Source organism: Pseudorca crassidens, chromosome 8, assembly GCF_039906515.1.
Source record: "Pseudorca crassidens isolate mPseCra1 chromosome 8, mPseCra1.hap1, whole genome shotgun sequence".
NCBI lineage: Eukaryota > Metazoa > Chordata > Mammalia > Artiodactyla > Delphinidae > Pseudorca > Pseudorca crassidens.
The window spans coordinates 55,795,626-55,808,531 of record NC_090303.1 but is presented as its reverse complement, the minus strand read 5'-3'; the positions used below and the strand labels follow the sequence as shown (position 1 = coordinate 55,808,531).

General features: G+C 38.5%; 1 long non-coding RNA gene and 1 pseudogene across 2 annotated transcripts in view; one reads left to right on the top strand and one right to left on the bottom strand.

Moving 5' to 3' along the window:
* The window catches only part of LOC137228596 (uncharacterized), a 114,854-nt gene that overhangs the window by 73,948 nt on the left and 28,000 nt on the right, over nt 1–12,906 (bottom strand). The window lies entirely within an intron of this gene.
* On the top strand, nt 3,865–4,349 carry LOC137228595 (cAMP-regulated phosphoprotein 19 pseudogene; annotated as a pseudogene).

Below are 12,906 nucleotides of genomic sequence, written 5' to 3'. Positions count from 1 at the left end.
GATTTGATCAGTCTAGGATGAGTATTACTCATCTGTGATTTTTATAAAGCTCCAAAGGAATGTTAATGAGAAGATGGTGTTCAGAAGCACTGTCATAGGCATTTTTATTGTGTTCTGGACAGCCAAAAAGTCTGAGAACAACCTGAAATTGTTTCCTTCTTAGGTAACTTGTTTTCACTTGTTTTAACTTGTCTTGCATGCCTAGGTTTAAATCTAAACTCTACTGTATTGCAGCTGTATGATGTGGAGGAGGTTATGTAAATTCTCAGAGCCCCAACCTCATCATCTCGTTGCTGAATAAAGGTGTATTTATGTCTTATACCACTCTTGTAGAGAATGATAAGGTTTAGTTTGCACATAGTAAATGATGCATAATTTTTTTGCTTACCCTTGAAATTCATAAGTTTCACCAGGATATCCATTAATGGATCTCTCAATTCATATCCAATCATGGATCTCTTAATCTCTTAATCCCACCTGAAATGCAAGAAATTTCTCAACCTTTAGATTCAGATCTGGTTTTTTGTTTGTTTAAATAAGGAGTTTTCTTCTACTACATTACAAATTAATTCTATCTTAATTAATCATTCATTCTCCTCTAACAGTATCTATTAGTCATGGGCTAGATTTTTGTGGTCACTCTCCCATATCTTTTATCTTCTCTCATCATTTTCAACTTTTTATCATGTATTCTGAGAGTGCCTTCTCAATTTTATGCTCTACCTCAGCAGTTTTCAGCGCTGTAGAGAAACTTCAGTGGAAGTTCTAGAGAACGCCTATAGGATCCACTATTCGGGTCAAGGATGAAAGTGTAGTAGATGGAGCTCTGGGACCCTATCTGCACTTCAACCAGAAACTCAGTCATAACCTTTACATGGCGAGAACCTTTATATGCTTTCATTAAAGAAAGAGATTGACAACTTTTTTAAAGCATTTAAAACCACCATATTCATTACTTATTCAATTTTCTCTACTGGTGAATTTGGTCTTTTCTGCCTTCAATATGGATTTTAATTTGACTATTCTTTTGTTTCAATAAATCTCTTCCTAAAGACTCTTCTTGTTCATAGAGGTGATTTCCTCTTGCAAATTAATAAAACCCATCAAATTTTACCTTCTAAAATTTTCTTCTGATTTTTATAGTAAATCTAATTTATTTTTCATGTTTTTCTTCTGTGTTTTAAAAAACACAGGAAGCATCTCTTCCTTGGTACTATACAGACTGTTCTCTCCATAGTGTACTTACTATCTCCTCTGGACCTAGAAGAATCGTTCATCAAATATAAAGCCAAGAGCAAACTGATGAGCACAGCTCTGAGCCCAGTTCCTGGTAGATGAGTCAACCAGGATCCTTTACCAAACTGAATAGGGACTGTCCCCATCATTTCCCTAGTCATGAGGGGGAAAATGCAGTTCCCAGGAAAACTGAGGCCATCTGTGGACCAGTTCTCATTAATGAGAAAAAGTAATGAAATGAACAGTTATACCTTATTACACTGCCTGAGAGTTCTCAACATGTATCTCTGGAGTTTTACATCTTAAGGATGTGGCAATGTTGCTTTAATATAGGAGTAGCCATGCCAGAAACAGTATGGCTTGAGTTTCTTAATCCAGTCCCATCATCAAAAGAAGCAGTAGAAATTCCTCCTGGATAATGGAATATGGCCAGTGCTCATCCTTAATTTTAAGAGCAATTACAGATTAGATTAGGAGCAATTCGAGGGAAGGGACTATGTAGAACATCTGCATCTCTAAAAACTGGCATAGGGCTTTGCACTTGATAGGAGCACAGATTTCCCTGAATTAAATAATTACATTAATTATATTTTCATAGGTGTTTAATGGATATCTGGGGAAGGTCAGGTCACGAAAAGTAAAACTGCAATAATTAAAAAAAAAAAACCACATTCAGGTAGAAGGGCTAGTGTAAGGTAAGGCAAAGAGGCACAGAGAGAGTGCTTTGAAATACAAGACCATTTGAAACCTTTAGCACTATTTAATGAAATTCTCAGAACTAGAAACAAAAATATGGATGCTTTGGGCTTCCCTGGTGGCACAGTGGTTAAGAATCTGCCTGCCAATGCAAGGGACACGGGTTCGAGCCCTGGTCCGGGAAGATCCCACATGCCGTGGAGCAACTAAGACCGTGCGCCACAACTACTGAGCCTGCATTTTAGAGCCCACGAGCCACAAGTACTGAGCGCGTGTGCCACAGCTACTGAAGCCTGTGTGCTTAGAGCCTGGGCTCCGAGACAAGAGAAGCCACCGCAATGAGAAGCCTGCACACCACAACAAAAAGTAGGCCCCACTCACCGCAACTAAAAAAGAAAGCCCGCATGCAGCAACAAAGACCCAGCACAGCCAAAAATTAATTAATTTTAAAAAAAAGATAGTAAAAATATGGATGCTCTTGTTATTGTCATTATCACCTTCATTAAGAAATATTCCATCCATAAACCAAATGTCCTTGGCAGTAATTCTTGGCTATCTAATTATTTCCAACAGAGAAAAGGCCAGACATATTCAAGGCTGCCCTTACACAAAATCACCAATAATCTGAACTTTCCTGATACAGACTCAATCTATCACAATGAGGCAGGCTTTTACTATGTGTAATGGAATCAAATTTATCTGAATCAAAAGCCATTTTGTATGTCCCTAATGTTCTTTGTAACTTCTGAGTGCTTATGAATTTATGCTTTTAAGATCTATTTACATACTCTTCATTTGTCCGTGCAGGGCAAACAACTGAGAATACTTTTGGGGTTTATTAATGTATCTTAAAATGGTATCTTTCTTGGTTTACTGGCTGAATCCAGCCCCAAGAAGCTTTTCTTATTAGAGTTAGCTCAGGCCAGCTTCTGTTTTGAGACAACATTTAAGGTCTCACAATTTGCGGTTTCTAATCCTCAGTACCACCAATTGGTATATGGAATTGCTCTCCTCAGGTTCCCTCTGAGCCCTCATGTTGGTTCCTATGTCCAATTTTCCCACCCTCTTGAAGGATGTTGGTGAGGGAACTTTTACCATTTTCCTGGGGTGCTTCTCCCTCTCTGATCCCCACAGTCTGAGGACGACTTATCACTGCTCTTGTTCTACTTCCTTCCTACCATGCAGAAGCAGACCAGGCAAAACTCTTCAGCTGCCCCACCTGCAGTTGGGAGGTTGTATTAGTCATGGTCTCCAGAGAAAAAGAACCAATAGACAGACTGATTGATAAAATATATAATAATATATATTATTACATGATATATAAAGCATGTATCATATAATAATGTATAATAGAGAGAGGTTCATTATAAGGAATTGGCTTACACAGTTATGGAGGCTGATAAGTCCCAAGATCTGTAGTCAGCAAGCAGAGACTCAGGAGAGTCAACGATGTAAGTTCCAGCCTGAGTCTGAGTTCAAAGGCAGGAAAAGACCTATATCCTAGCTCAAAGACAGTAAAGCCAAAAGAAAGAAATCTTTCTTACTCAGTTTTTTATTCTACTTAGGCCTTCAGTGGATTAGATGAGGGCCAAGAACATTAGGGAGGGAGACTGCTTTACTCAGTCTACTGATTCAAATATTAATCTCTTAAAAATACCCTCATAGACACACCCAGAATAATGTCTGACCACATATCTGGGCACCCCATGGTCCGGTCAAGTTGACACATGAAATTAACCATCCCAGAGGTTAAGTCAGTTCAGTTCCGGGGGAGTGTTGTGTAGAGAGTCTTATTTCCATCTCCAGTACAAACCACCTTCTCTAATCCAGTTTTCCTTGCGACCCTAAACTAGAATAATATGGCTGATCCTCCACTTTTATCTTCATGCGAGAACTCTATCTCTAAAGTTAATCAAACCCCATAGTGGAGAAGTGGGGTAAGAGAGAGCAGTATATCCACAGAAGTCCCTGAGGCAGCCTCCACAAAGGAACAGAAGGAAATGGAAGATAAAGTGACTAGTCCAGAGAAAGCTGAAGAAGCAAAATTAAAAGCAAGGTATCTTCCTCTAGGACAAAAGCCTGGAGGTTCAGATTTCTTAAGGAAATGATTGCAGAAAGGGCAAAGATATTTTGATTCTGGGGATTACAACATGGCTAAAGCAAAGATGAAGAACAAGCAACTTCCTACTGCAGTCCCAGATAAGACAAAGGTCACTGTAACCACATTCCCACTCCACAGGTCCATCCTCAACGGAAACTATCTCTTGCTGCTAGCAAGCTGGCTGGCTGGTTGAAAGAGCTGAACTGCATGAATCTTCTAATTCCCATTATTTCTCCTTAATACGTTCCTTCTCCACTTTTTATTTCCCTTCATTCACTAAGTCTTTTGAGAGTGACAGCTTTGCAGGTAGCAGTAGTGTGTGCTGCTATTGTAGAGTAGTATACATGTGCACGGTTTTGGATTAGTTTAACAGTGTACTGACGAAAAGAACACGTTAGAGAAACACAAAGTAATCTACTTGAAAATAACTGTATATAATACCTAACTTCTAGTGTAGGAAAGTCCCAACAAGTAACAAGTTTTACAATTTTAACTTTTTGGCTTTCTTTAATTCATCTTAATCATAGCTTTGTATTTTACTCTTATTTAATATAACCTCTGTAGTACTGATTTCTTCTGTATTTTCAGATTTTGTAAAACAAAATTTTCAGACCACAAGTCAGAAGAAAGGTCACAAATTTCAAACACAGATAGATGGGGCTCCAAAAGATTTGTATCTCTGTGCTTGAACTTGAATGGCCTTAAGTCTGTTTCAGCTTTAACAACAGAATTTTACTTGGGCAATATTTGCCCATTCTGGTGTAACTTAGGTGACTCTAATGCTTAACAGCTGCCATAGAAGCTAGCATTCTTATTCAGTTCTACAGCGTTTCAATACCTTTTGTTGTTGAAGATGTGACTGAAGTGTGCATGTGCATCAACTGCTGAATTCACTTTTGTGCCATTTTTGTAAACACGATAGTTTTGTACAACTTCTCACAAATGTCTGTATTAATTTCACGTATTAAAGAGTAGATGATGTGCCAAGCAGAAGAAGCACAAGAGTTCCTACACAAAATTCCATATGTCATTTGAGCTTTTGTATAGTAAGAGTAGTTTACAGTCTTGTGGTTACAGAATACCAAACTGAAATCTTTGCTCAGTCTGCCATAGACTTAAGCTTTTTCATTCATTACTAATATCCATGACATTCATGTCACCTTGTACAAATATGATATGTTGTTTAGGCATATCTTTTGTCCTACACAGAACACTTCATTTTGATTTTTATGAAAATTACAATTCATGTAACTTACATAAACTTTTTAAATGAAGAAACTTTTTACTTCCACCGTCAACTTGAGGGATGCTAGAATAAAATACTTTGCCTCCTGTGGCCCCTCCCTCCTTTTTTTCCTGATTCTTTGACCCAAACCATGTTGGGCTAAGTTGTTCAGTCTATTCAGAAGCCCAGGAGTCTATATCCTTACTCTTGAAATTTGTGCTGCTGAATGCTGCATTTTCTAACACACTAATGATATTTTCCTTATAATTTCTCAGTTGTTAATTAACCACTCTTAATCTTATACTATTAATATTTGACAAATTTTTAAGTAAAAGGAACTTTACAATTAAACAAATACTTGAGAAGGCTGGCCCAGGAACCTGTATCAAGATGAGCTGAATTTCAAGTAATTATACTGAGCTAAGTGAATTAGGCTTTTGACAATTAGAGTAATATACATGATAGGTGGAACATATTCATATTAAATATTTAGATATTTTGCTTCTATAGATGTCACTTTAATAAAATACAAATTTAATTTTTCTTGTGGTTTATCTGGTTAACAAGAACTTTAATTAACAGACCACTGGGACAAACTTACTGCTCTTTTTTAGGAGCTCTTCCCATACGTTGTTGTGATGCTGTAGCATGACAATGAGGATCGGCAGAGCCTAAGAAGACAGTATTTATTTTTTTTCTTCATCTTTGACTTGCAAAGGGCCTCCCCTCTTTTGGACCCAGGCATCTTTTCTGGATCTTGGCTTCACTTGTATATGTGCTTTCCTATGACCCCAAATCATCATAGATGGTGCCTTGAGCATAGCATCTGCACTTAAAGCTGTCTAGCACCCTGAGGAAAACTTGTTGGTTGTCTCCCTGCTAAACCACCCCAAAAGGCAGAAAACAACAAAATCAGTAATGTGCTAATTTGTTATTATAAGGATCAGTTATATATAAATAGATTTATAATGGGAGCAGGTAGGTTATTCCACAGTATGTATAATAATTTATAGGATCAATTTAAGAATTTTCAAATATTCCAGAGTAGAATTTCTGTGGTATCTAGTCTTTTTTATGAATATTTGCAAGCTATCACCATTAAATTCACACATCAGAGATGATTAATCTGAAAGAGACCATGTTATTCTTGACCATGGTAGGACTCCTGCTGTGGTTTGCAACAAGTGATGTAATCTCTGCCTGAGTTTTAGTTTGTAAAACACAATGCTAATATTTAACCTACCTCAAAGTTGAGGATCTGTAAATACCGAATAAGGGCCCCAAATAAAATACTGTTTATTGTCTTTTTTATTAAAAAAAACCATAGTGGAGGAAAGTTTCCTTAATTATCAAATCTTCTACACTGTTTGTGGGAATGCAAGTTGGCACAGCCATTATGGAGAACAGTCTGGAGGTTCCTTAAAAAACTAAAAATAGAGCTACCATATGATACAGCAATCCCACTCCTGGGCGTATACCCAGAGAAAACCATAATTTAAAAAGATACATGTACCCCAGTGTTCACTGCAGCACTGTTTACAACAGCCAGGACATGGAAGCAACCTAAATGCCCACGGACAAAGGAATGGATAAAGAAGATGTGGCACATATATATTATGGAATACTATTCAGCCATAAAAAGAACGAAAAATGCCATTTGCAGCAACATGGATGGACCTAGAGATTGTCATACTGAGTGAAGTAAGTCAGACAGGGAAGGACAAATATACAATATCCCTTGTATGTGGAATCTAAAAAAAATGGTACAAATGAACTTATTTACAAAATGGAAATAGAGTTATAGATGTAGAAAACAATCTTATGGTTACCGGGGGAAAAGGAAGGGAGGAATAAATTGGGAGATTGGGACTGACATATACACGCTACTATATTTAAAATAGATAACCAGTAAGGACCTCTGTATAGCACAGGGAACTCTACTCAATACTCTGTAATGACCTATATGGGAAAAGAATCTAAAAAAGAGTAGATATATGTGTATGTATAACTGATTCACTTTGCTGTACAGCAAAAAGTAACACAACATTGTAAATCAACTATATTCCAATAAGAATTTTTTTTTTAAATTATCGAATCCCCAGAATCAGTCTTATATGATAGCTCTTGGTACTTATTTTTTCCAATTTTTTCTGGCCCTTCCTTTCTGTTTTCTGACTGGAGGGCTCAAGAGAGGCCTCCCTGTTCACTCTAATTTTTTGTTGGTTTCCATCCCACTTTGAAATCTGTCCATCCCTCAGTTCGAATCCAGCTACATTTTCTGTAGTTAGTCTGAGGATAAACAGACACCAAAACAATGAAATATCCATCTAGTGTTATTCCATCAGCCACCATCTTGCTTTCTAAACTTGAGAGAGTATAAGAATAGACACTAGCTTCCCATTTGGTAATTTTCTGTACTAAAATGAGTCCAATACCACAAAATATCTCTTTAGTTTCAGGCCCTGAATATATATTCCTATTTTTCCTCAAAACTTCAAAAAAAAATTAAAAGAACTGATGTTATACAATAAAAATATATACATCATCTCTGTATTAAATATTCTAATCAAATGTTTTTAATCTGAATCTATTAGTTAAGCCTCTAAACTTAACTGCCAGCTTGCAGGAAACAACCAGGACTAGATAACAAGTTAAATGTTCCATGAGGAAACAGTCAGTTAAATTAAGAATCTATAAGGCAATCAGGTTGAACTCTTCAAAGAAAAATTAATAAGACATAACAACCAAACACAATGTTTGAATTTAACCACAGAACCTGGTTCAAAAAAAAAGCTATAGGTTTTTTATAGTCGCAAATTTGGAACAACAGCAGAAATTTGAATATGAACTATAGATTAAATGATATTACAAAATTATTGTTAACTTCCTAAGGTAAGATCATTGTAAAGAGTCGTTATTCTTAGGAGAAGTATGCAAAAATATTTAGGGATGAAGTATTACAATGTTTAAAAATTACATTCAAATTGTACACTCAAAAAATATATAAAACAAATATGGCAAAATGTTACTTAGCAGTTGTAGAGTCTGCATGCAAGGTCTCTGGGTGTTCACTACACCATTCTTTAAATTTCTCTATGTTTGAAATTCTTCATAATAAAAGTTGAAAAAATACTTAGAAGGAGCCCAGTTTTTGTCTGAATGTTCTGGCCACCTACATTCTAAATTGAAACAAAACAGAGTTGAAGGCTTCCCTGGTCGCGCAGTGGTTGAGAGTCCACCTGCCGATGCAGGGGACACGGGTTTGTGCCCCGGTCCAGGAAGATACCACATGCCACGGAGTGGCCAGGTCCGTAAGCCATGGCCGCTGAGCCTGCACGTTCGGAGACTGTGCTCCACAACGGAAGAGGCACAACAGTGAGAGGCCTGCGTACCGCAAAAAAACAAAAACAAACAAACAAAAAAAAAACACTCCAGTGCAAAGCACAGGACTATAAGCTAGCCTGAAGCAAGCAGGGCACAGAAAACTACATCCTGCTCCCTCCTGCCTCTTCCTATGAGGCCCAAGGGGTCCCTCCCACCACTCTTTAGTAATTGAAACATAGCTCAGTTTGATTTTTTTTTCATTACACAAGTAATACATGAATGTAATCTTGTTGTAAAATAATTTAAAACAACACTAATAAGCTAAAACTGCAACACCCCATTTTCAGTCCCCTCCCCAGAAGTAATTGATAACAAATCAGTTTGGTGTATATTGTTCCATTTATATATACTAAGTTAAATAAGTGGTTCTCAAGGCAAGGAAAGGATTTTCCCCCCAGGGGACATTTGACAATATCTGGAGACATTTTTGACTGTCATAATTGGGAATTGATACTAGCATCCAGTGAATAAAGGTGAGTAGATGCTGATAAACATCTAGTAATGTACAGGACAGCCCCCATAACAAAGAATTATCTGGCCCAAATAGTGTCATGATTGAGAAACTTGAAGTTAAACTATGTGAAACTGCCAACGTCCAACCAATTTTGACCTTCAAAAAGGCAATTTAGTATGGTACAACCATATCTATATATAATATATAGATAGATAGACATATATTATACACACACATGTAAATATATAGTTCTATTTTACAGAAATGCATTAGCCCATATACCTCATTCTACAAGTTTCTTTTTTCCTTTAACATGCCTAGAAGATTCTCCAAGTCAGCAACCAGAGCTGCATCCGATTCCTTTCTAGCTGCTGTAGATATTCATTGCTGAGAGGCTCCTTGTGGTCCTTTAACCAAACCTTTCGGAGGGATGTTGGAGATTTCCAGTTCTTCACTATTATAACCATGCTGCAATGAGCATCCTGACCCATCCTCTTCTCCCCACATTAATTAGGTCTCAGGTGGGGCTGAGGATGGGGGACACTGAGGACCAGAGAGGAAGGGGTTGGGCTGCGAGGGAGGGCAGAGAGTCATGCTCTCTCCAACGCTGCTTCCTCCCTTGGCCCTCCTCAAGGACTAGTTGCCACCAGCTCACATAACTGCTTATTTCCCTGCATAGCAGTGGCCATTTCATGCCAGGAGCATTTATGGCAGAGCAGTGTGAATTCTGAAATCTGTTTCTTATATTTTCTATCCTGCTATTCTCGTGGGGTGAGTAAAAGCTCAGGGAGTGATTTATACCACTTGCCTGCCTTTCAGGCCTCTCCAAGAGCTGCTGGGAGTTTCTGTCACACCTCCTTGAAACCTCTCAAATGTCAACACATCACGCAGCAAAACCACCCCTACGTTTTCTAAGCCTGAAGTATCCTTATATCCAAAGAACTGGAGCCAGAAGAAACCTTTGCTTTTCCACAAATAGTTTAAGGGTGTTAATTATCATGAAAACTACATGCAGACTGTTCAGAGAGAAAAAGACACTACTCCCTACATGTTCTGAGAGAACAGCATATTGTCATCTGAAAGAGTAATTTATTTCCACATAATTGGCTCTATAAAGGGCATCTTCGGTGTCTAATTCCCTCAATAACTCGGGGCCTACTGTTGCCAGCACTGACCCCACGGGGGAAGGAGAACTGTAATTAATTGACTCATTTATGATTAATGCATTCCAGCTTTCCTTTGCTGCCACTCTTCTAGGAGAAAATTGGCCAGTCTTGTGACTCTATTTCCAAGCACCTAATTCATTTAAAATAACAAATCTGGATGACAAACAAGAAGTTGGTTGTTAATGGAAGGCCCTTGGAGGCCGCACCTTTCCTGCATGTCCCGTTCATCTCAGAAGACTGTCTGAGAGAGGGACTTCGCTCAGCTCTCAGCAATAAGATCCTTAATACACAGTTGTAGATACCAATTTGGTGTGGGGGGTGGGGGGGATGCTTTGGTTTCCTGGTTTATTTAGCAGCTATAATACCTAAAGGAGGCAGGAGAGGAAGAAGGGAGGGAGTAGGGAGGTCACAAAAGGCAGAAATGAAGACCCATAAAAACATTTTAAGTGGCTCCACCTCTCCACATAGTATGAAGATACCTATCTTGGATCACACCCAATCAATGTGATTTAATGAGCAACAACTATGATGTAACATATGCTGCAAACATTTTTTTCCAGGTTATCTGTGGACATCCTGTTGTGTACTTTTAAGTGCTCCTATTTGACCTCAAATTCATGAAAAAGAGTAACTGAATAACTTGGGAACCTACACATAGTTCTTCATTCATCCAACACCATTTTTTAAGCAAGGCTAGATGCCAGGCACTCCCTCATTATCCTTTTGTTCATCCCTGTTTCTCTACCAAAACCAACAGGTCCTCTGTGCCCCATTCTCTCAGTCTTGATAGACAATTGAATCCATATTTAGATAACTGTGCTGCTCATACCTCCAGTGGGTGAATTATATTCACCAGTTCCAAGCTGTATTATTCCAAAGGAGTACATATTGGTGTCCTTAACAGAGTACCCTAATAAATCCTCTACTATTACCATATTATTCTATTTCCAAAATCATCATTCAATTCACCTCTCAACTCTGACTTTCTCAGGCCTATGATGGCTGGAATAGATTTTTAGTTTACACATCCTGGACAATTCCAGCGTGATCTCAGGATCTCCAAGAGTGGTAGATGGGCTCTTCAATGTAAAGATTATAGCTAGAACCACCTAGAAAAATGACCTCCAAACAAAAGCCTCCAAATGACCAGTAGTTCATGTATCAGTTGATACCTACAGTAACCCAGTGAGGAAAATGTCAGTGGGGTGGGGGTGGGGAAGGGGGCATCAGTCACAACCTGCTTTAAGAAGTTTACTTAGATGTATTATTATTTACATTTTATAGATGAGAAAATTGGGGTTCAGGGGTAAGTATCCACCTTCATGCAACTCCGTAAACGACACAAATGCTCACAGAGCATCAAATTTATAATTCTTTTTTTGTCAGTACTGATTCAGTTTTAAAAAAATAAGACATGTGCAGCTTGAGGAATTTAGGAGGTAAGGCATGAGCTGCACTTCAGTGCATGAAGTTCCAAATTGATGATAATGCTCTGGGAACCCACACAATTGGGTTCCAAAGGTTCCCAGGTGCTCACTTTGGCAAGTACACCAACATTCATGGTTTCAAAGACCTAGACTCCTAGCAGATGCCCAAACCCTTGACTAGCCATTGTTATCTCTCTACAGCAAAAGCTCACAAACTTGGGCTGCACATGAAGACCAGCTGGGGAGCTTTAAACAAATACAAATATTCCGTTCCCAAGAGATTCTGATTTCGTCAGTCTGGAGTAGGACCCTGACATCAGTGTTATTTAAAAGCCCCTCAGGTAATTCTCATGGTCAGTCAGGGCTGAGAACCACCAGCCTACAGACATTCTTGGCCCACGGCTCCCATTACTGAAGTCAGGAATGCTCCTACTCTCTCTTCTTTGCCTCTTCTGGGGCCTATCCTCTCAAGTACCCTCTGACAATTCCTTCTACAAAGGCCTCCCAAGATTGCCTTCTCAATATTCTTTCCCATTAAAAAATATGAGCTTTTACACAGGGAGTAGGGCACAGTGAGAGGCTATGGACAAAGGGAAATACTGCATTATTATTTATTATTGAAAACGTATTTGGCATCCACAATGTGCTGAAATAAAGGATTCTGAGATTGCCTTATCTGTTTTTCGGCTGCTAGGAGCACAGTTAGTCACAGGGTTTTATATTCCTCTATTTAACTGCCTGTGAAGTTAATAGGCAAATACAATGCGGGAGTTGAGCTGGTTCAACTCTGAACTCAATATATAGCTTCTCAAGAAAGGAGCAGTTGTTGCCTCTAAGACTGCAAAAAATCCAATTAAGTATCACTTTCCCCTGCTGTTAGATAGACTTAGACCCTGGGAGTAATGTGAACACCACCACATGAGCATCCAGGACAATCACCATGCTCCTTTTATTGAAATCACACCCCAGCCAGCAATTAAACAAAAAGTGCAATAACTTTAATGCAACCCTCTGGCTTTTAGTTGTCAAACAAAATACTATGAGAAGCAGCGGGTGTGAATAATGTACCATTATTCTGTTTTCTTTTTCAAAGACGAAGCATTCAAGGTCAGCAAAATAGATTACACAGATATTTTCCCCAAAGATGTGTCTTTTGGGATCTGCTGCCCCAGCCTATGTGCCCCTCCACGTGTTCTCCACTGTAATTAAGATATATG